Source organism: Oncorhynchus gorbuscha, linkage group LG02 (genome assembly GCF_021184085.1).
Source record: "Oncorhynchus gorbuscha isolate QuinsamMale2020 ecotype Even-year linkage group LG02, OgorEven_v1.0, whole genome shotgun sequence".
Classification (NCBI taxonomy): domain Eukaryota; kingdom Metazoa; phylum Chordata; class Actinopteri; order Salmoniformes; family Salmonidae; genus Oncorhynchus; species Oncorhynchus gorbuscha.
The window spans coordinates 47,279,560-47,294,532 of NC_060174.1; the positions used below are offsets into that span (position 1 = coordinate 47,279,560).

The 14,973-nt window shown below is 41.8% G+C and overlaps 1 pseudogene; it reads left to right on the forward strand.

Annotated features, from left to right (window-relative positions):
- Positions 1–976: 976 nt before the first annotated feature.
- On the forward strand, positions 977–1,366 carry LOC123992985 (annotated as a pseudogene).
- The last annotated feature ends 13,607 nt before the right edge of the window (positions 1,367–14,973 follow it).

A 14,973-nucleotide genomic window follows, 5' to 3' on the forward strand; every position in this document is an offset into this window, starting at 1 on the left:
GATATTAATCACGCAATATAATTGGGCAGTGTGATAAAAGTAAAATCTTTCGTGAGTTCGTGCTGCCATCTCGTGGTTAGTAAAATACTTGTCAAACGTCAACGTTGTAATGTTCTATATTATCATGCATCAGTAGTGAATAATAATATTGTTGCCAATTTGACACTGTCTCTGAAAATATGCTTTTTAATATTTTCACAATTTGCTGTTGAAAGTCTCAAATGGGCAGTTGTATTTCTAGAGGACGGAACAGTTTAATCAAATAGCGGAGTGACTGAGGACTGCATTTGTGGATGCACTACAGTAATACTACTACCTGTGTTCTTCCAAATTCGCTTGACCTGTTGGTCATTTCGTTCACAACATCACTAAAAGGCTCATCTACGGGCTACTTCAGTCATGTTTCAGAATGCTTTAAGAAGATTATGTAATGAAACTCTACGTTTTCAAACGTCTGTCAAATATGTGATTTTTTTACGGGGCGTAAGACCTCTGCCTGTATCGGCAAGGCATTTGACAGATGTGAAGGACGCACTCCCGTTTGACACTTCCTTGCTCGAATTTCTGGTTTGTCCACTATCCAAAAAGCAACTGAGGTGAGTTATTATACAAAGCCAATTCAATACTAATGTACTTCATCCAACGACATTATTGTTTTGCCATGGCTTAGCTGAGACAGAAACAACGCCTTTTTTCAGCCAGAGTTAGCTACGCATCAGCTAGATAGCCAGCCAACAAGCAAGCTAATTGTTGTACTCTTCACTCACTCAGGTACGAGGAAAAGACCAATGAACTCATCAACGAGGAGCTTGGAATCGCATACCCAATCATTGATGGAATTCCAAACATGATCCCCACAGATGCTAGATTGATTCAAAACGATCCAGAAACACCAGTGGAACCAGCATGAAACACCAAAGACTTAAGATATTGACCCTGAACAGTGTATAAAATAACTTGTAAGCCAAAAGTCGAGATGTTTTCTCTGTCTACCCTTACAGTACTGGTTCCCATAGTCTCCCTATTTTTACTTTTCTATTCTGTGACATTAGATGATAATTTTTGACAGGGTTGCACTAGCAGTGTGTTTCTACAGTCTACCAGTAACCATTCCTGTCTGTCTTTTTCTATCTATGGAAATGGATGGGAATCAAGCTGTTCAGGCACAACTAGTGTACATTTGACATACCTTTACAGCAGAATGTGAATATTAAATAAACGTTTTAGATTATTGGTACTAAAGTGGAAATCATGGATGCTTTGGAATGTGTTGCATATTATCACTACCAAAACCAGCAAATGATTCTGGAAGTAATACATGGAATGACATTCAATGACAAATTAATAAACTTTATTTGATGAGTGACATGCAATTTCTTCCATAAAATTCAATACATGAATGTTTTTAATGGAACTTAACCTTTGGAGAGGAAACCTATGAGCAAGAACATCTATCAACAAATGTATTCTTGTGGATTACAATCACTAATACAATGTGATTGTTTTTTACATTTTAGTTGAACCTTTGGGTCCCCTCTAAAGGAATGTGTGGGTGTGAAGATCTTCACATTACTTTTTTGTTTTCTTCCCACTACTGGACTGTTAGCTTCATCAAGGGAGAATGTGGTCTTGGAGACTGCCCCTCGCCCTTCATCTTAAAGAAGGATGCATACAGTCTCAACCTGACACCAGAATGTGTCATTCTACTTACTGGATATTGTGTCTGTTGACTTCTGGCCAATTGGGAGGCTTGTTTCCTTGTCATTAACCTTTCTAGGTGAGGATGGGCAATGTAGGCCTATCTTTGCTCTCATCATTTTAGCCAGACAGGTCGGTAGGTTCCTCTGAGCACTCGGCAGCTCCACACGACTGGTGAAAGCTGAGGAATGTGGAGGTCTCCGAGATAAAGAAGTACTCTCTTTGAGTGGCTGCCTCATATGTAGACTTCCAGAACAGTGGCTCCTCTTTGGCTGTAGAGGTGACTTGGTATGTCTGGGCACTGTTGTGGCGATAGCTTCACCTGTGCCTCCACTGCCGGAGTGATCTGAAGATGGTACTACTCTAAATTTCTTCTGAGTTATGAACAGATCCTCACTGTTGGCATCGTCAGCAGTCATTTGAGAGTTTGTTTTTGTCCCTATCCATACTCTGTCCCATTTTATTGTCCCTCTCCCACTGATAAGTCCCAGGAAAGTGTATGTCATTGTCACCCTAAGGGCTTTCCCAGGGAAATGTTCTTCTTGTGCTTACCTTTGGACTTTTTGGTAAAAAAAAAAAAAAATTCAATCCCAGGCTCTTTCACCTCTGATTTTCATCCTTCTTTAGATGTTTGTCTTTTTAATTTTTTTTGTCTCCTGGGTAAATTCAAAAATGTGTCAGATTCTGTGTGCTCCGTCTCCGCTCTTTCAGCCATCTCCCACTGGAAAAGAGAATGAATGTCTTGAGAAAATGATCTTCGTGACATTTTTACATCAAAATATAATTATACAATCATTTCATTTCCATTACATAGACCTACATGTATATAGTCAGGGGGTCAGGGTTGAGGTCAATTCCTTTTCAAGTCAATTCAGAAAGTAAACTAAATTCCAATTCCACATTTTTTCTCATTGAAAAGCATTGAAGAAATGTGTCATTTCAGTGTACATCCTGAATTGACTGGAATTTAAATGGAATTGACCCCAGGCCTGCTGGAGGTAGCCTCTCACAATGGATTTGTACAGTTGAAGTCGAATGTTTACAGTTTACTTGTTCTTCAAACACTCCAAAGATTTCTTGTTAACAAACTATCTCATTGTGGAGTTGGTTAGGACATCTACTTTGTGCATGACATAAGTCATTTTTCCAACAATTGGTTGCAGACAGATTATTTCACATATAATTCACTGTATCACAATTACAGTGGGTCAGAAGTTTACATACACTAAGTTGATTGTGCCTTTAAACAGCTTGGAAAATTCCAGAAAAGTATGTCATGGCTTTAGAATCTTCTGAAAGGCTAATTGACATAATTTGAGTCAAATGGAGGTGTACCTGTATTTCGAGGCCAACCTTGAAGACCTCAGGAAAGACATTGTCGACCTCCACAAGTCTGATTCATCCTTGGGATCAATTTCCAAACGCCTGAAGGTACCACTTCATCTGTACAAACAATAGTACGCAAGTATAAACACTATGGGACCACGCAGCCGTCATACTGCTCAGGAAGGAGATGTGTTCTGTCTCCTAGAGATGAATGTACTTTGGTGCGAAAAGTGCAAATCAATCCCAGAACAGCAAAGGACTTTGTGAAGATGATGGTGGAAACAGGTACAAAAGTATCTATATCCACAGTAAAACGAGTCCTATATCGACATAATCTGAAAGGCCGCTCAGCAAGGAAGAAGCCACTGCTCTAAAACCGCCATAAAAAAGAAAGACTGGTTTGCAACTGCACATTATGTTTGGAGGAAAAAGGTGGATGCTTGCAAGCCGAAGAACACCATCCCAACCGTGAAGCACGGGGGTGGCAGCATCATGTTATGCTGCTGGAGGGACTGGTGCACTTCACAAAATAGATGGCATCCTGAGGAAGGAAAATTATGTGGATATATTGAAGCAACATCTCAAGACATCATTCAGGAAGTTAAAGCTTGGTTCCAAATGGGTCAAATGTACAATGACCCCAAGCAAAATGGCTTAAGGACAACAAGGTCAAGGTATTGGAGTGGCCATCACAAAGCCCTGACCTCAATCCTATAGAAAATGTGTGGGCAGGACTGAAAAAGCGTGTGCGAGCAAAGAGACCTACAAACCTGACTCAGTTACACCAGCTCTGTCAGGAGGAATGGGCCAAAATTCACCCAACGTATTGTGTGAAGCCTGTGGAAGGCTACCCAAAATGTTTGACCAAATTTAAACAATTTAAAGGAAATGCTACCAAATACTAATTGAGTGTATGTAAACTTCTGACCCTCTGGGAATGTGATGAAATAAATAAAAGCTCAAATAAATCATTCTCTCTACTATTATTCTTAAAATAAAGTGGTGATCCTAACTGACCTAAAACAGGGAATTTTTACTAGGATTATATGTCAGGAATTGTGAAAAACTGAGTTTAAATGTACTTGACTAAGGTGTATGTAAACTTCAGACTTCAACTGTATATGCTTTTAGGCTGTTTATCAAATTAGAATTCTCTGACTTTATTATAGTGTGGTATCCCAGGAGGTCTACCCCGGGGGATGGTCATAGAGTGGAGGTACGTGAGGCGTCTTTGGCTCCCTCTGCTGGGATTACGGGAGCTGGGACACGGACAACTAAGTGGAGGTAATTAGAGGAAAGTGCCAACCAGCCGTGTAGGCTAAATAAAAGGAGCACGATGGCACACCGCGGGAGGGAAGGGAGACCAAGCTAAACCTACATTATTTTTTGATATATTTATTTTCTGTCTTAAGCTGTTTTTCGGACTAAAGCATCCCTGTCTCTGTGTCAATCTCTGCACGCTCAACCCAACACCCCACGGTTTACCACAATAGCAATAATGTATTTGATTCTTACCATATATTAAAGACACCTTCTATTCCTCCAATGTTGGCGAGCTGTTACTAGTATTCTTTCTTTAAACCATGTAACCCAGCACCTGTATTAAACATTAAATATTTTTTGTATTCATGATGGAACTTCTTACAGTGGCCTAGTACTTAGAAAATAGTAGCCTTAACTTCGAAAATATTATCGGCGTTGATCTTCACAAAGTAAGGAGACAGACTACAACGACACAACGAGCTGTTTAGGCTATACAAATATACTGTTTAGGCTATAAAAATGTAAGCTACTATACGCCAAATTGCCCGGAATTTTGAAAACTGAGATTATGAATTTTGAAATGTATACCAATCAACGTTTTCAGAAATGATATTAATCATGGCGATGAATTCAATCCACAAGTGATCCTCCGGCCCCAACACTTGAATTGTCAGACTCCTACCAGCCCACCTGAAACTTCAAAGAGAGCACTTATTTCTAGTGCTCATGCTGTTTCATTTGACAAGGCGATTTACTGGCTGATCTCGTGACACACCTACTGTGTGCGAATCTTGCCCATTACTCACCTGCACATTTGGCTATAGGGTAATTCACCTAACGAGAATATTAGGTTTCAAGAATAGTGTCACCTAACGAGAATATTAGATTTCCAGAATAATGTTGGCCAATCTAAAGTGTCAAACTGATTCATTTTAAGGTGGTTTGTCTCAGTAGCAGTGCGTGGGTAAAATCACTGGGGAAGCCAAGCACCCCCCCACCACCAACAACCACACCTTTGTTTTATCACAAAACCTGACAGCAACCTCTTGTCCTTTGAAGACCGCAAAGCATATAGCATGTAACAGACAGTTACATAACCTACAGCATGGTCAAGCATGTGAATGTTTCGGATTCTATTCTGGACCACTAAACAACTATTGATTTAGAACCACAGAGAGTTACTGCAAGTCGCAAAGAAAACAGGAGCTTAGTCTAATACAGCGACAACGAAAATATACTAACAACGAATTGGTCCAATCAACATAAGCTAAATATGATGAGGCTGTCCATGGTTCTGATTTATTCTAGAAAAACATGTTGAAACACCTTACTTGTAGAGAAACGCCAATGCCATCCTCCTCTCTTTTATGTTGACGAAACGGTATATAATATATAATATAATATATGCCATTTAGCAGACGCTTTTATCCAAAGCGACTTACAGTCATGTGTGCATACATTCTACGTATGGGTGGACCCGGGGATTGAACCCACTACCCTGGCGTTACAAGCGCCATGCTCTACCAACTGAGCTATCATAAAGTACACGCTTTTGTTTTTTGTTGTCCTAGGCTACCTGGCTAAAATTATTTCTCGCTAGCCTCACTTCAATTCATGGGCAACGTTAGTTAATATTAGATTCCTACATCTACATATTGAACTTCCATCCTCTCAGGCCAGGGGCACAACAATGTATGAATTAATGTTTGGATCAGGATCGCCTCAATAATCATTGTCCAGTACGGAGAATTAAGTAAAACCACAAGTCCAAATCCCTATCTCCATCCATGGCTAATTTAGGAAAGCCACTATTTTAGATAGCTAGCTAGCCACCAGAGGACAACAACACAACGATATGCCACAATTCAAGTTGTTCTGTCAATGGCATATGCTCTCAATGCGATTTGATAGAAGAGAAGCCAAATCCAAGCTGATTTCCACACTTTTTTTGGTGCGCCAGGACCATTCACCGTTGGGCTCGCTCAGTTTAGCTCAACTGATACACATTCAGCCTCTTGCAAATTGAATGAAAATTATGAAACACAGACACGAAAGATCAATTATTGAATGTTTAAAAAAAATATTGGTAATTGTTTTGGGGAAACCTGGCTTCCCTTGGCATCCATGACTACACAACACTGGTCTGTAATATAACTGTGTTTGGAACTAGTAGGCCTACCATAAGCAATCTCAGCTTGGCATTACGATGACATGATATGAAGTTACAGCTAAAATTCTAAATCCATGTCTAAACCCTGTAATAATGAAGATGTCAATATACAGTGCATTCTGTAACATTTTGTTATGTTACAGCCTGGATTAAATGAATACAAATTCTCATCAATTTACACACAATACCCCATGGTGACAAAGCGTAAACAGGTTTTTAGAAATTTGCAAATGTATAATAGAAAATATAAATAAATACCTTATTTACATAAGTATTCAGACCCTTTACTATGAGACCTGAAATTAAGCTCAGGTGCATCCTGTTTCCATTGATCATCTTTGAGATGTTTCTACAAGTTTGGAGTCCACCTGTGGTAAATTCAATTGATTGGACATGATTTTGAAAGCTACTCACCTGTCTATATAAGGTACCACACTTGACAGTGCATGTCAGAGCAAAAATCAAGCCATGAGGTCGAAGGAATTGTCCATAGAGCTCATTGACAGGATTGTATAGAGGCACAGATCTGGGGAAGGGTACGAACACATTTCTGCAGCATTGAAGGTCCCCAATAACACAGTGGCCTCAATCAGCAGTTTGAAACCACCAATACTCTTCCTAGAGCTGGCCAGCCAGCCAAACTGAGAAATCAGGGGGAGAAGGGCCTTGGCCAGGGAGGTGCCCAAGAACCCGATGGTCACTCTGACAGAGCTCCAGAGTTCCTCTGTGAAGATGGGAGAACCTTTTAGAAAGACAACCATCTCAGTCCGCTTGGAGTTTGCCAAAAAGCAGGAGTCTCAGACCATGAGAAACAAGATTCTCTGGTCTGAATGTCAAGTGTCATGTCTGGAGGAAACCAGGCACTGCTCATCACCTGGCCAATACCATCCCTACGGTGAGGCATGGTGGTGGCAGCATCATGCTGTTGGGATGTTTTTCAGCGGCAGGGACTGGGAGACTAGTCAGGATCGAGGGATTGATGAACAGAGCAAAGTACTGAGAGATCCTTGATGAAAACCTGCTCCCGAGCGCTCAGGACCTCAGACTGGGGCGAAGTTTCACCATCCAACAGGACAACGACCCTAAGCACACAGCCAAGACAATGCAGGAGTGGCTTCATGACAAGTCTCTGAATGTCCTTGAGTGGCCCAGCCAGAATCTCTGGAGAGACCTGAAAATAGCTGTGCAGCGACACTCCCCATCCAACCTGACAGAGCTTGAGAGGACCTGCAGAGAAAAATGTGATAAACTCCCCTAGTACAGGTGTGCCAAGCTTGTAGCATCATACCCAAGAAGACTCGAGGCTGTAATCGCTGCCAAAGGTGCTTCAACAAGTACTGAATAAAGGGTCTGATTACTTATGTAAATGGGATATTTCAGTTTGTATTTTTTTATACATTTGCTAACATTTCTACAAACCAGTTTTTTCTTTGTCATTAAGTATTATTGTGTGTAGATTGATGAGGGGGAAAAACGATGTAATTCATTTTAGAATAAGGCTGTAACGGAACAAAATGTGGAAAAAGTAAACGGGTCTGAATAATTGCCAAATGCACTGCAGATCTCAGTGCAGATTTCATAATAAGTTAATACAATATCCAAATACTAAATCACCCTACAAATTGATATGGTCAGTGTACTGTATAGGCAACCTTTCCAGTTTCCCTTCCGTGTTCTGCAGGGTGTTAAATACAGATGTAACCTTTTTGCACCAATTCAGTCCTTTATGAGTCACCAGTCTAGCTTCCATCAAGTCTCGTAGCATAGTGTCAGTCACCTTCAAGTCCTACTGTGCTTACTGTTTTCACAGGCTGAGAGCGGAATGCCTTGCTCACAATAATGGGAGGACTCCTTTCTCTTTTTATTGTGGGAAAAAACGTTTCTCTTAACTCTTGCCTGTGGCCTTGATCATGTCAGTCAACAAAAGCCATGATCAAGGGTGATTGAGAATATTTTCTGTGAAAATAGAATGTGCTCTTTGTACGATCAGATTGATAGGGTAGTCGTCTAGCGTTGTACGGCGCAAAGCTTAGTCATTGAAAACTGCTTTTGGTTGTTATTCAGGAAATTCCTCTTTCCGGTGACAACTTGGTGTGCCTGTGACGTAGTTAGAGAGCCAGGGGGGTGCAATAACATTACATCCACTACGCTATTTTTGTTTAGCATCATTCATCTAATGATACTTTATTAAACCAGACATTTACCATATATGTTTTATTATAATGGAGGTACAGTAAATAATTAAGGTTCTTGAGTTTGCTCCACATTTATGGTTTGAAAAGGATCCAAGTTCAGTGGAGCAAATATTCTGAAACTGTTGATTCATATCCTGCTTGACCAAAGTAGAACACAAACAATACTGCAGCTTACACTGTGACTTTCTACCACCTGGTCACACATGGGAACATCTCTGCAATATAACATGGAAGGAAAGTATTTATATCTGAAACTAACATAGTTGTTGAAGTGTTAATGGGTGCATAGATTAGATAATAGGCAGCGATGGCTCCAGTTTTTACACTAGGGCGGCTGACACTGACGTCCGGTTGGCTGACCTGCTAGCGAGAATTTGTTGGTGGCGTTTGGGTGATTTAAAGGCCCTGTTTCTGTAAACACAACACGTCGGCTACGGTGTCTGACCATTGACTGCCATTAACAAGTAGTAGAAATTGTACATTGTATGAATGGCAATACATGTAATTGTGTTTTTAAGTTATCCATGACCTCCTTGTTTGATTTAGGTATTGCAATGCCAAAATGAATCTGCCTGTTTTTATTAGTTAGGACTGCCATAGCATTGTCCGAAAATAACATTCCTTATCTTCTTGAATGTTGAGACATATTCTTATCGATAGGATTGCTGTTGATTTTATGCTACTGTTTAGAAATATTTGTGTATTTTTCACATTGTATCTAGATCAACACTTAGTCAACAACATGGGATTTCATTTTCTGACATTGAGGCCTTTGTAACGTTATTCACATTTACAGTGGCTGCGGCTGTTTTGAATCGGATGTATTTGACATATTTAGACACTGCACATATGATTGGTTGACTAATGTGTGGATGACTTCCAGATAGAGACTCTCATCTGTTTTCCACTCTTGATGCTCCATTCGTCTGAGCGCTACATTACTTCTGCCTGTAAATGTTCAACACACCCAAGGGATTCTCTTTATCTGTGGAGGTACAATGAAGAATGTGTCAAAACCATGGGCTTTGCTTATTTTTGGAAGCAAACTTTACCCCTTAAGTGTTAAAACACAGCATATAGCTACAGCCTTTTCACTACTCCAGCAATGGTTCCGGATATGGAATAATATAATTCATAGCATCAGATCCTCCAAACAAGTGGGCCCCTGCTATAAAAAAAATATGATGTGCTAATATGCTAGCTTGTTAATGCTATAGCATATAATGTGACCAGACTGTTTGTCTTACTGTCTAAGTAGTAGTAGTTGTAACCAGGCTATTTATTGTGGTGCTCATGAGCCATTACCAAGTTAGTGGTGAAATATGCAGCGGATGCTACAGCTCTACCTAGATCCCTGAATTACAGGGAAGGTCAGGGCTGCATTATTGTCAGATGCCTTCCATCAATTCATTTGTTCCACGTGCCCACGCTGTCTGGGTCTATTGGTCAGTCGGTGACCATCCATGACTAATTTAGGACAGGGACAATTATTTAAAAAACGAGATGAAACAGTGGGAAATATTTGACATCATTCAATGAGTCTTCAGAATCAAAAGCATGCATTGGCTTGCTCTGCGAACACATCTGGTAAGACTGTTGTGTTGCCATGGGAATCCTATGGGTACAAAGGTAGCCCAGCGGGATCTTTCTGCAACTTACATCAGCTGTGAAGGTGCTGACTGCTGAGGAGGTGCTTGTAATGGTGCGGCCACTACCTGTTCTCTGCGTAACACTTGGCATGAAAGCCCTCAACCCGTGACCAGCTGCAAACGGAACCGTGAGACGCACGTGCTTCCCTGGGATAGCCTTTGAAAATGCACACGCTTCTGTTGTCGTACACGCATAGATCATTCAGACATGTGAGAGTAAAGTGTGTGGCGAACAGCTTCACAGTTGTGATGAATTGGGACGAGGCCCTTAATAGATGGCACCACAGAGACCCAGAGTTCCAGTACACAGTACTGTACTATATCTCATACAATAATGCCATGCCTTTCCTCCAAGATGTACGGACCGGCCCCGTCGATTTCTTCAGGGTCATGTACTGACGTTCTAAATGAACAAATGCCGGCTTCCCCTCAGCTGTTGGACCCAAACCCCAGTCTGAGTCAAAGGAAGTGGAAATGTTCAATGTCTAATGTTGTGCTTAGAATAACGTTTTTCCTTCTCAGTCACGCGTGAATCCTGCTGAAACACAGCAAGTCTCTGCCGTCATTCAGATATCTACACAGCATGCTGTTGTTTTAATTTCAGATGGCTTCCACAGATAAGGCCTTTAATATTTAGGCTTTTTTTTACTGCTAGTATGATTGGCTTATTGGTCAATTCCAACCGACACAGTGTCAATGAGTCAGGCATACAATATTTGTTTTGGAAGTAACTTGGAAACATGTTATTTTATCTTGCTGTATTAATGTAATCAAGTTGCATGCGTCTTCAAAGCTGGTGGGAAAGGTCTGGTCAAAATAGAATTGATGAGAAAAAACGTGTATGAGAATACTCTTAACAGAAGAAATCCAGATATGATGTACATATATATCTGGATTTCTTCTGTAAGGAGTATTCTCATACACGTTTTTTCTCATCAATTCTCTTTTGACCATAGATATATATGTATGTCATATAGACCACCCTCTGCCCCCAGCTGTGCTCTGGACACCATATGTGAACTGATTGCCCCCCATCTATCTTCAGAGCTTGTGCTGCTAGGTAACCTAAACTGGGGCATGCTTAACACCCCAGCCATCCTACAATCTAAGCTTAATGCCCTCAATCTCACACAAAATATCAATGAACCTACCAGGTACCACCCCAAAGCCGTAAACACGGGCACCCTCATAGATGTCATCCTAACCAACTTGCCCTCTAAATACACCTCTTCTGTTTTCAAACAAAATCTCAGCGATCATTGCCTCATTGCCTGCATCCGTAATGGGTCAGCGGTTAAACGATCTCCACTCATCACTGTCAAACGCTCCCTGAAACACTTCAGCGAGCAGGCCTTTCTAATCGACCTGGCCCGGGTATTCTGGAAGGATATTGACCTCATCCCGTCTGTAGAGGATTCCTGGTTATTTAAAAAAATGCCTTCCTCACCATCTTAAATAAGCATGCCCCATTCAAGAAATTTAGAACGAGGAACAGATATGGCCCTTGGTTCTCTCCAGACCTGACTGCCCTTAACCAACACAAAAACATCCTGTGGCATTCTGCATTCTCATCGAACAGCCCCCGTGATATGCAACTTTTCAGGGAAGTTAGAAACCAATATACACAGGCAGTTAGAAAAGCCAAGGCTAGCTTTTTCAAGCAGAAATGTTGTTATGCAACACAAACTCAAAAAAGTTCTGGGACACTGTAAAGTCCATGGAGAATAAGAGCACCTCCTCCCAGCTTCCCACTGCACTGAGGATAGGAAACTCTGTCACCACCGATAAATCCACTATAATTGAGAATTTTAATAAGCATTTTTCTACGGCTGGCCATGCTTTCCACCTGGCTACCCCTACCCCGGTCAACAGCACTGCACCACCCACAGCAACTCGCCCAAGCCTTTCCCATTTCTCCTTCTCCCAAATCCAGTCAGCTGATGTTCTGAAAGAGCTGCAAAATCTGGACCCCTACAAATCAGCCGGGCTAGACAATCTGGACCCTCTCTTTCTAAAATTATCTGCCGAAATTGTTGCAACCCCTATTACTAGCCTGTTCAACCTCTCTTTTATGTCGTCTGAGATTCCCAAAGATTGGAAATCTGCCGCGGTCAACCCCCTCTTCAAAGGGTGGAACACTCTTGATCCAAACTGCTACAGACCTATATCTATCCTACCCTGACTTTCTAAAGTCTTCAAAAGCCAAGTCAACAAACAGATTACCGAACATTTCGAATCCCACCGCACCTTCAACGCTACGCAATCTGGTTTCAGAGCTGGTCATGGGTGCACCTCAGCCACGCTCAAGGTCCTAAACGATATCAAAACCGCCATCGATAAGAAACAATACTGTGCCGCCGTATTCATTGACCTGGCCAAGGCTTTCGACTCTGTCAATTACCACATCCTCATCGGCAGACTCGACAGCCTTGGTTTCTCAAATGATTGCCTCCCCTGGTTCACCAACTACTTCTCTAATAGAGTTCAGTGTGTCAAATCGGAGGGCCTGTTGTCCGGGCCTCTGGCAGTCTCTATGGGGGTTCCACAGCGCTCAATTATTGGGCCGACTCTCTTCTCTGTATACATCAATGATGTCGCTCTTGCTGCTGGCGAGTCTCTGATCCACCTCTACGCAGACGACACCATTCTGTATACTTCTGGCCCTTCTTTGGACACTGTGTTAACAACCCTCCAGACGAGTGTCAATGCCATACAACTCTCCTTTCATGGCCTCCAACTGCTCTTATATACAAGTCAAACTAAATGCATGCTCTTCAACTGATCGCTGCCTGCACCTGCCCACCCGTCCAGCATCACTACTCTGGATGGTTCTGACTTAGAATATGTGGACAACTACAAATATCTTGGTGTCTGGTTAGACTGTAAACTCTCCTTCCAGACTCACATCAAACATCTCCAATCCAAAGTTAAATCTAGAATTGGCTTCCTATTTCACAACAAAGCATCCTTCACTCATGCTGCCAAATATACCCTCATAAAACTGACCATCCTACCGATCCTCGACTTCGGCGATGTCATTTACAAAATAGCCTCCAATACCCTACTCAATAAATTGGATCACAGTGCCATCCGTTTTGTCACCAAAGCCCCAAATACAACCCACCACTGCGACTTGTACGCTCTCGTTGACTGGCCCTCGCTTCATACTCGTCGCCAAACCCACTGGCTCCAGGTCATCTACAAGACCCTGCTAGGTAAAGTCCCCCCTTATCTCAGCTTGCTGGTCACCATAGCAACACCTGTAGCACGCGCTCCAGCAGGTATATCTCTCTGGTCACCCCCAAAGCAAATTCCTCCTTTGGCCGCCTCTCCTTCCAGTTCTCTGCTGCCAATGACTGGAACGAACTACAAAAATCTCTGAAACTGGAAACACTTATCTCCCTCACTAGCTTTAAGCACCATCTGTCAGAGCAGCTCACAGATTACTGCACCTGTACATAGCCCATCTATAATTTAGCCCAAACAACAACCTCTTCTCCTACTGTATTTAATTATTTATTTATTTTGCTCCTTTGCACCCCATTATGCATGCTTTTCAACCGTTCGCTGCCTGCACCCGCACACCCGACTAGCATCACCACCCTGGATGGTTCCGACCTAGAATATGTGGGCATCTATAAGTACCTAGGTGTCTGGCTAGACTTCAAACTCTCCTTCCAGACTCATATCAAACATCTCCAATCTAAAATCAAATCTAGAGTCGGCTTTCTATTCCGCAACAAAGCCTCCTTCACTCACGCCGCCAAACTTACCTTAGTAAAACTGACTATCCTACCGATCCTCGACTTCGGCGATGTCATCTACAAGATAGCTTCCAATACTCTACTCAGCAAACTGGATTCAGTTTATCACAGTGCCATCCATTTCGTTACTAAAGCACCTTATACCACCCACCACTGCGACCTGTATGCTCTAGTCGACTGGTCCTCACTACATATTCGTCGCCAGACTCACTGGCTCCAGGTCATCTACAAGTCCATGCTAGGTAAAGCTCCGACTTCTCTCAGTTCACTGGTCACGATGGCAACACCCACCCGTAGCACGCGCTCCAGCAGGTGTATCTAAAGCCAACACCTTATTTGGCCGCCTTTCCTTCCAGTTCTCTGCTGCCTGTGACTGGAACGAATTGCAAAAATCACTGAAGTTGGAGACTTTTATCTCCCTCACCAACTTTAAACATCTGCTATCTGAGCAGCTAACCGATCGCTGCAGCTGTACATAGTCTATCGGTAAATAGCCCACCCAATTTACCTACCTCATCCCCATACTGTTTTATTTATTTACTTTTCGGCTCTTTTGCACACCAGTATATCTTCCTGCACAAGACCATCTGATCATTTATCACTCCAGTGTTAATCTGCTAAATTGTAATTATTCGCCTACCTCCCCATGCCTTTTGCACACAATGTATATAGACTCTCTTTTTTTCCTCTTTTTTCTACTGTGTTATTGACTTGTTTATTGTTTACTCCATGTGTAACTCTGTGTTGTCTGTTCACACTGCTATGCTTTATCTTGGCCAGGTCGCAGTTGTAAATGAGAACTTGTTCTCAACTAGCCTACCTGGTTAAATAAAGGTGAAATATATATATATATATATATATATATATTTCTATTTCTACTACTTTGCACATGCTTCCACTGCAAATCT